Below are 10,083 nucleotides of genomic sequence, written 5' to 3'. Positions count from 1 at the left end.
ACCATTCCTTTCTGTGAGCTAATTATTCAATTCCTACCTATTTTATTTGAGAGTATTTGACCTTTGAGGAGTTCACTGTTGTGCACAGAGTGTGAAAGTGGAGGATCTCTGATTCTAGGAGGGGCTTGCTCTTCTCCTACTGGCTTCATTGCAGCTCATGTGGTGATCCTTTGAAATGGATGCCTGAGTGGAGGGGAGGGAAGAGAAAGTGATTCATAGCTAGGCCCAACCCTGGGAAAAGGCTTACCTGGGCTTGGAGCATTGTGGTCTGAATGGTTTGTAAATTCCCCTTGGGACATGTGGATTCTCACGACTTATTCCACCAACATGAGCGATTTTACCATCTCTGCCTTCTCTTCTCTTTTAGACGTCAGGAATCTTGGACCTGTTCTTGGAGCAGAGAATTGAGTACCTTCCTCAAGTGCACGTAGGTTTTCCACAGGTTTCTGCCATTATCAGCGAGGCTCAATAAATCTCGTGATTGTCTTTCTTGCCTGGGATCCTCTGCAGAAGTCTCCATGCCAGTATTCTCCATTGTAGGAGAACAACCATCATCAATTTGTTCACATCTCTCCTCAATCCATGCAGCCAAATTTTCTGCCAGGTTCTCTTCGTGTCTCCCATAAAGTCGACTTCTACAGGACTGGGCATGTCTAAAAGTACCTCGGAGCCTCACCAGTAAGCTGATGACAGGCAGATCTTCCACTGTCTGACTTTTCAATTTCTAGAAACTGACCCATGATCTCAGGCCACTGGGCAGCAACAGTATCTCGAACTTACAGAGCTTCCTAAACAATAGACTTAAGCCAAGCTCCACAGAGTGTGGCAACCCCACCATGACACTGATCCACCCACCGAGCTCTGCCAAGTTACCTTGGAACCACCAGCTCATAACAAGCCTAGTGGAACAAACCATCATTCCACCTGGAATCTAACCAGTAACTGCCATCCTCAATTGTTGCTGCATTTTTACAGTGTTGGTGAAGGGGCTGCATCAGACGACAGGTACTTAAGGTAAAAGTGATTCTCTCCATTAGCATCCCATTGTCCTTAATTTCCTACCCACTTTCCTTTAGTTAAGTTCTCTAAACACAGTACAACTGGAGGGAAGTGTGATAAGTTTATGGTTGCATTCATCTTAAAACTTTCTAACAGTTAACAGTACAAAAATACCCACTAAAGGAAACATATGTTTGTGTAATATCCATTCACCCATAATATATATCCGTCTGTTGATTTTCTGCTGAAAGACCCACAGTCTCAGAACATGGATCCATTTGTTTCGTGGGGGCTGAAAATCCAAGAAATGAAACCATTCCCAAAATACACTTTACTGTCTGTCTCTCTTACTCTTAGAACAGTTTTGTAGAGCTGCTTTTCTTTGTTATAGATGTATGCCATTTAATCTCGTCGTAGTGTGGAATATGCCATTCATTCTTCATGTTGGAAGACTTTAAGAATATATCACGGAGTATGAATCCATTATATTCAAAATAGGCATTTGGGTTAGGTCACGATGTGCTCTTATGAATCAATATTTATGAATATTAATGCACGCATCTGTTTTCTGAATACAGGTATTTTGAGTACATGCAAGCACTGATACTGGGTCGATGCATGCTGAATGATCCTTGACATCACTTTGCATATTTTCTTTTGAATTATCACGGTTCCTGTGGATATTATCAGCCAACAATACTCTTTTGGTGTTTGTTTGTTTGTTTGTTTGATTGCTTGTTCTTAGATTTGCAAACACATTCGTCCTTGCATCTCTCTGTTTGCTTTAAACAGAGAGTCATATAAGATGATTCACTTATTATAGGGCTGAAAATCCCCTATGTTTTCCTGCTTCCCTCTCCCATCTTTAGGGTTTTGATGTCCTCCTTGCCTTCTTCTTCTTTATTGTTTGCAACTCATGGCTCTTCTTGCATTTCCAGTGATGGTTTTCTTATTTCCATTTCAACTAGCTTCTTTTCTATTCAGGGTAGTATTCTGAATCTTTCTTTTAGGAAAAGTTTCAAACTGCTGAATTCTTTAAAGTTTCCAGGTTTCTGAAATTCTCTAGCTCTGCCGTTATTAGAAATGGCGGTCTTGTTGCATAAGCTACCTTAGATTACAGCTGTTTCTCATTCACGATTTCATCTAAGTCCTGGCACTCCTTCTTATCCTGCAATATTTCTGCCGAGATATAAGCTGAAACCACTCTGGAGGTTCTGTTGTGACTTAGTTGCTTCCTTCTAGGTGCATTGGTAATCACTGTGTAGATCATGAACTTTGTTGATTTGAATGATAATACAGCTGCTTATAGGTCTATTGGGATTCCACATAATTTGGATGCTGTTTGCTTACTTTTTTTGTATAGATGATTGCTTCTTCGTTTTCAGCAATTTTCTGTCTGATTTTTTTCCAAATATCTTTTCAGACTGAATAATCTTTTCTTGCTTTTAACTCTGGGACTCTTATGAATCCTATTCTTTCATGCTTTGTCTTAACCCAGGATTCAACAGCAATGTTTGCGTTGGTTTTCCTTTGCTTTTCTATGTCATTTTCTGATCGAGGGATTTCAGTTCCCCTGTGTTCACAGTCATTCACCAGTCCCTCTGCATTATCTAGTCTGCTTAGGACTGATTTTAGCCCTGCTATTATCTCATCCATTGAGCTTGCTGATTTTATTTTGCTCGTCTTTAGAGGGTCTCTTCCCCTTTTCTGGAATTCTGCCTTTTGTGATTCTGAGACACTGTTGTTCTTCAGTGTTTCTATCACCTCCATTTTAAATAAATGTCTGATAGTGTTTCACAGTCTAGTTGTTTGAAAGCTTTTTTTTGAACCTTCAACCTCTTTGGAACTACAAATGTTACTTCCTGTTTCTTTTACTATACTTCTTTATCTCTACTGGTCAGTTAATTTCAAGTATCTAATATAGACTTGTAGGGCTTTTTAAGTGAAAGTTTAAGTCTCTTGTGTGTACAAAGTTCCATGATATTTGTGTGAGGACAATTTTTCCTACACATTGATGCCATGTCATTTTCCTATATGTGTTGTCTTGTATATATCTAAATGCTGGTGATGCCTTTGCTGTGATGAACACAGCATACTCTTCGTTTTGTATAACCTCAATTTACTACGCTGATGTCACTGTACTGAAAGTGCACAGGACTGTTTCTCTTGTGGAAATGAAGCATGTAAAGCTTTTCAGCTCTGCAAGCTGTTGAATGTCATTTTGGAGAGTTTCAAAAACAGTATCATGACTGTGAGCTTGTCCTTTCTATTTCTATGGGAATGTACCAATGTTATGAGTTCGTTCCAGAGCATCTCTGTCTACAGAAAAACCTGTGGAAACATATCTAAAGATGTCATGCATCAGGAACTGCAGTCATTATCACAGTGCCCCAGCTAGGTATCCTCCCTGAAGTACACTGTCAGTAACATTGAAAATGTAGCATTAACATTTGGTAGATAATGGTGAAGTAAATGCTTCATCTTCTCACGTTGTGAACCTGGACCACTGTTCTTTGTTCTCTCATCCTTGTGGCTTTGGACCATGAAGGCAACCACAGTGCTGTCCCGCATCCTTTGCCTCATAACAAACCATAATCCCAGTCCAGTCTATCAATATAGCAGATCCTGAGTCTTTGGAAACCGATTTATACACCAAGGCCCCCTGGATTCCTCAGACCTGATGCTTAATGTCTCTAATTAGACCCCACACATGCTCTATTGGCAAAATTTCCAAATTGGACCCTGGGCCTGCAGATGCAGTGCATGTGGCCATGGGACCTTTCGAGAAACTCAACCTCATGCGCCTGGTTTGTTGCTTTTTCATTGAGTTCCCAGGTCTGTTTCCTCTCTGGATAAGGCCAACCACAATCCACAACACACTCCAGTTCCCTGATACTCAGCATGTGCCATCACCCATAGCCCTATCCCTCATTGTTCATAGCCAAAGTGAGCCCAAATTTGGCAGCACTGATGTTGGTCTCAGAATCAATTGTGGGGATATTTTGTGCTGATTTCTTTGAGTTCTGTCAGCCAAGCATCTGCTGTGCACTCTACTAACACTCAGCGCATCGCTTTCAATCCCATGTGTCCTGTCCGCTTGAGAGTGTGAGTCCAAATAAAACAGGGTTTCACCTTTGCTGCTCCATCAGCAGAGGTCAGGTCCTGCACTGATTTCCATTCTCTACAAGGCCTTTTTCTCTTTCCAGGTTTTCTGAGGCATCATTCTGTCTTTGGAAGTAAGAGACCACTCTTTGTCAAGTGTCCTGGACCATGGGCTGGGTGAGTGGATGTTTATCTTGCTGTGTACATGGGAGCGAGTGGGCATTATTTGCACAGGTACTCTGCCAATTGGCTATGAATAAATCAACACTTTCCATATATAACACACAGAAATGTGATTCTTGTTTATCTCTTTTTCTATAAAGCCATGGTGGGAGGGATTCTCCAAAGAATCCAGTTTTGACATTGTGTTGATACCTCAGTTGCGGTCTTTCAAAATGTTAATAGAACTGATGTACAAATTGGGGATTTATATGAAAATGAAGTTAGTTTTTGAAACATACTAAATCTACCTACAAGCCAGACTTGTCAAATTCAGGTAACATTTTGTCAGCTCTAAGGGAAACATAGACAGATAGAATGTAAAATAGCAGTCCAAAATGATGAAGGTGTCATGTCAACTGTTTACTGTTGATGTCTGCAATACAAACAGTAACCATGAAATAAATATTGGAAACATGAAATAACCCCAACCCAGTGTTTCCATTTTGCATGTGATGCCCTTTCTCCCAGTGACTCATACTGGCCAATGTTGTCATTTCAATGGGTAACAATTCTCTCTAGGAAGACACAAGCAACCCAAACCACTTATTTAAATATAGGCTTGGTTCCAAAACACCTAGAGGCATTATAGCTATGAGAAAACTGCTGCAGCTTTGCTAGACTATTGAGAAACAGGTTCTCTTTTATCAACGATGAGAAAGGTAAATCATCTGATCATGTTGGGTAAAACAATTTAAGCCAACTAAGTGGGCACCCCGTGATATACTGCACCCGGGACTTGAACGAAGGGAAAAGACGGTCCACATAACTTGTGTCCTTATATGTATATGGCGACTTTTACACTTCAGTTCACTAACTGACTTATAATAGTTACCTATACTGTCTTGAAAAGCTGAGGAAAAATACTTATTCAAGTTCAGTCAAATAATCCCCTCGCTTGCCAAACTATCTTCACCCAAATAAGATGTAACCCCAGCACTTGCTAAATCAAGGGGTAGATAATCATTTCTTTGTGTGAGCTATATATTGAAACCCTATTTTATTCGAGAGTATTTGACCTTTGAGGAGTTCAGTGTTGTGCACAGAGTGTGAAGTTGGAGGAACTCTGGTTCTAGGAGGGGCTTGCTATTCTCCTTCTGGCTGCATTGCAGCTCAGGGTCTGATCCTTTGAAATGGATGCCTGAGTGGAGGGGAGGGAAGAGCAATTGCTTGATAGCTAAGCCCAAACTTGGGAAAAGGTTTATCAGGGCTTCATGCTCTGTGGTCTGTGAGATTTGTAAATGCCCCTTGGGATGTGTGGATTCTCATGACCTCTTCCAGGAACATGAGTGGTTTTATCATCTTTGCCATCTCTTCTCTTTTAGACGTCAGGAGTCTTGGGCCACTTCTTAGAGCAGAGAATTTAGTACATTCCTCAAATGCACGTTGACTCTCCACAGTTTTATGTTAGTATCAGCGAGTCTCAATATGTCTCATGAATGACTTTCGAGCCTGGTATTCTCTAAAGTAGTCTCCATGAGAGTATACTCAATTGTAGCAGAACAACTCTCATCAATGTGTTCGCATCTCTCCTCAATCCGTGCAGCCAGCCTTTCTGCCAGCTTCTCTTCGTGTCTCCCATAAAGTCGACTTCTACAGGACTGGGTAAGTCTGAAAGTACATCAGAGCCTCACCAGTAAGCTGATGACAAGCAGATCTTCCACTGTCTGCCTTTTAGTTTCTAGAAAATGACCCGTGATCTCAGGCCATTGGGCAGCATCAGTATCTCGAAATAACACATATTCCTGAAGAATACACCTAAGCCAAGCTCCACAGAGGGCAGCAGCCCCTCCATGACACTGATTCACCCACAGAGCTCTGCCCAGATAACTTGGATACACCAGCCTCAACAAGCCTCGTGGAACACACAACAATTCCACCTGGATTCAAACCGGTAACTGCCATCCACAATGGTTGCTGCATCTTATCAGTGTTGGGGGAGGGGCTGCATCAGACGAGAGGTTCCTAAAGTAAATGTGATTCTGTCCATTAACGTCCCATTGTCCTTTATTTCCTACCCTCTTTCCTTTAGTTCAGAACTCTAAACACAATACAAACGAAGGGAAGTTTGTCCGTGATAAGTTTATAGTTTCACCCGTCTTTAAACTTTCTAACAGTTAACAGTACAAAAAGGCCCAGTATAGGAAACATATGTTTGTGTAATATCCATTCACCCATAATACATATCTCTCTGTTGATTTTCTGCTGAAAGACCCACAATCTCAGAACATGGATCCATTTGTTTCATGGGGGCTGAAATTCCTAGAAATGAAACCAATCCCAAACTGCACTTTACTGTCTGTCTCTCTTACTGTTACTACAGTTTTGTAGAGCTACTTTTCTTTGTTCTAAGTGTATGCCATTTATTCTCTTCTTAGGGTTGAATATGTCATTCATTCATCCTTTTGGAAGACTTGTACGGCTGTATCACGGACTATGAATCAATTTTATTCAAAATATGCATTTGGGTTAGGTCACGATGTGCTCTTATGAATCAATATTTATGAATATTAATCCATGCATCTGTTTTCTGAATACAAGTGTGTTGAGTACATGCAAGAAGTGATATTTGGTCAATGCGTGCTGAATGAACCTTGACATCACTTTGCATATTTTCTTTTGAATTATCACGAACCTGTGGATATATATCAGCCAACCGTACTCTTTTGGTGTTTTTTTGTTTGTTTGATTATTTGTTTGTTTGCTTTTTCTTTGATTTGCAAACACATTCGTTCATGCATCTCTCTGTTTGCTTCAAACAGAGAGTCATATAAAATGATTCACTTATTATAGGGCTGAAAGTCCCCTATGTTTTCCTGCTTCCCTCTCCCATCTTTAAGTTATTGATGTCCTCCTTGCCTTCTTCTAGTTAATTCTCTGCAACTTATTGCTCTTCTTGCATTTCCAATGATGGTTTTCTTGTTTCCATTTGGTCTTGCTTCTTTTCTCTACAGGGTAGAATTCACAATATTTCTTTAAGTATTGAAATGCTCAATTCTTTTAAGTTTTTCCAGTCTGTGAAATTCTCTAGTTCTGCCGTTATTAGAAATGGTGGTCTTGTGGCATAGGCTACCCTAGATTGCACATTTTTCTCATTCAAGATTTCGTCCAAGTCCTGGCACTCGTTCATGTCCTGCAAAATTTCTGCCGAGATATAAGCTGAAACCACTCTTACGGTTCTGCTGTGACTTAGTTGCTTTTTTCTAGGTGCAATGAAAATCACTGGGTTGATCATGAACTTTGATGATTAGAATGATAATACAGCTGCTTGTAGGTCTATTGGGATTCCACATAATTTGGACACTCTTTGCTTCCTTTTGCTGTACGGATGATTGTTTCTTAGCTTTCAGCAAATTTCCGTCTGATTATTCTCCAAATATCTTTTCTGTCTTTTGTTTTATATCTTGCTGTTCCCACTGGGACTCTTATGAAACCTATTCTTTCATGATTTGTCTTACCCCAGGATTCAACAGCAGTATTTGCATTGGTTATGCCTTGCATTTCTATGTCATCTTCTGATAGAGGGATTTCGGTTCCCCTGTTTTCACAGTCATCCATGAGTCCCTCTGTATTATCTAGTCTGATTAGGACAGAATTTAGCCCTGGTAATATCTCATCCATTGAGATTTCTGATTTTATTTTCTCGTCCTTAGAGGTTCTCTTCCTCTTTTCTAGAATTCTGCCTTTTGTGATTCTGAGACACTCTTGTCCTTCAGTGTTTCTCTCCCCTCCATTTTCAATACTTGCTCTGATAGTGTTTCAGTCTAGTTGTATGAAAGCTTTTCTTTGGTCCTTCAATTTCTTTGGAACTGAAAATGGTACTTCCTGTTTCCTTTACTATACTTCTATATCTCTACTGGTCAATTACTATCAGGTATTTAATGCAGACTTGTAGGGCTTTTTAAGTGAAACTTTTGGTCTGTTGTGTGTATGAAATTCCATGATATTTCTGTGAGGACAATTTTTCCTATTCATTGATGCCATGTCATTTTCCTGTGTGTGTTGCCTTGTATATCTCTATTTGCTGGTGATGCCTCTGTTGTGATGTACACACCATACTCTTCTCCTTTAGTATAACGTCATTTTTACTACGCTTATGTCACTGATCTGAAAGTGCACAGGACCCTTCCTCTTGTGGAAATGAAGCATGTCAAGGTTTTGAGCTTTGCAGGCTATTTAATGTTATTTTGATGTGTTTTGAAAACAACATCATGACAGTGAGCTTGCCCTTTCTATTTCCATGGGAATTTCCCAATGTAACGAGTTCTTTCCAGAGCTTCTCTGTCTACAGAAAAAACTGTGGAAACATATATAAGGATGTCATGCATCAGTGACTGCTGCCATTACTGCATAGCACCAGCTAGGTGTCCTTGGTGCCATAACATTTCAGTGCCATTCAAAATGTAGCATCTGCATTTCGGAGATTATGGTGAAGGAAATGCTTCATTTTCTCATGCTGTGTACCTAGACCAGTGTTCTTTGTTCTCTCATCCTTGTGCCTAGGGACCACGAAGGCAAACACAGAGATTTCCTGCATAATCTGCCTCATGCCAAACGTAATCCCAGTCCAGTTTATAAATGTAGCAGATCCTAAGCCTTTGGAAAATGATTTCAACCACAAGGCCCCCTGGATCACTCAGACCATATGCATGATATCTCTGATTAAGGCCCACATGTGCTCTATTGACAAAACACCAAATTGGTCCCTAGGCTTGCAGATGCAGTTGATGTGGCCATGGGACATTTCGAGAAACTCAACTTCATGCACCAGGATTGTAGCATTTTCATTGGGGTCCCAAGTTAGTTTCCATTCTGGATAGGGCCAACCACAATCCACAACACACTCCAGATCACTGAGTTTCAGCGTGTGCCATCATCCATTGCCCTATCCCTCATTGTTCGCAGCCATCATGAGCCCAAATATAGCAGCACCAATCTTGGTCTCAGAATCAATTGTGGAGATGTTTTGTGCTGATTTCTTTGAGTTCTGTCAGCCAAGCATCTGCTGTGCACTCTTCTAACACTCAGCACATCGCTTTCAATCCCATGCATTCTGTCCACTTGAGAGTGTGCTTCAAAGTAAAACAGGGTTTCACCTTTGCTTCTCCATCAACAGAGATAAGGTCCTGCACTGATTTCCATTCTCTAATTTGACTTCTCCCACTTCCATGTATTCTGAGGCCTCATTCTGTCTTTGGATGTAAGAGATCACTCTTTGGCAAGTGTCCTGGACCATGGGCTGGGTGAGTGGATGTTTATCTTGCTGTGTAGATGGGAGCGAGTGAGCGTATGTTGCACTGGTACCCTGACAACTGGGCATCGATAAATCAACACTTTCCATATATAACTCACAGAAATGTTATTCTTGTTATCTCGTTTTGCTATACGGCCATGGTGGGAGGGTTTGTCTGAAGACTCCAGTTTTGACATTGTGTTGATACCTCAATTGTGGTCTTTCAAAAAGTTAGTATAATTGATTTACATACCTGGAGATTTACATGAATTTAAAGATAGATTTTGAAACATACTAAATCTGCCTACAAGTCAGACTTGTCAATTAAGTTATCATTTTTTCAGCTCTAAGGGAAAAGAAGACAGATAGAATGAAAATAGCAGTCCAAAATAATGAAGGGGACAGGTCAATGGTTACATGTTGATGCCTCCAACACAAACAGGAAGGATAAAATAAATTTTGGTCCCATGAAATAACCCCCACAAAATGTTTCCCATTTGCATGTATTGCCCTTTCCTCCCAGTGACTCA

At 40.5% G+C, this 10,083-nt stretch overlaps 1 long non-coding RNA gene across 1 annotated transcript; it reads left to right on the top strand.

Moving 5' to 3' along the window:
- Positions 1-377: 377 nt before the first annotated feature.
- LOC141575465 (uncharacterized) lies at positions 378-6,210 on the top strand. Its single transcript, XR_012503062.1, has 3 exons — positions 378-1,014; positions 4,206-4,278; positions 5,867-6,210. It is a non-coding gene; the product is annotated as an uncharacterized LOC141575465 (long non-coding RNA).
- Positions 6,211-10,083: the final 3,873 nt, after the last annotated feature.

This window comes from Camelus bactrianus, chromosome 3 (genome assembly GCF_048773025.1).
Source record: "Camelus bactrianus isolate YW-2024 breed Bactrian camel chromosome 3, ASM4877302v1, whole genome shotgun sequence".
Classification (NCBI taxonomy): Eukaryota; Metazoa; Chordata; class Mammalia; order Artiodactyla; family Camelidae; genus Camelus; species Camelus bactrianus.
The sequence above is the reverse complement of the archived record's forward strand: the minus strand, read 5'-3'. Positions and strand labels throughout refer to the sequence as shown.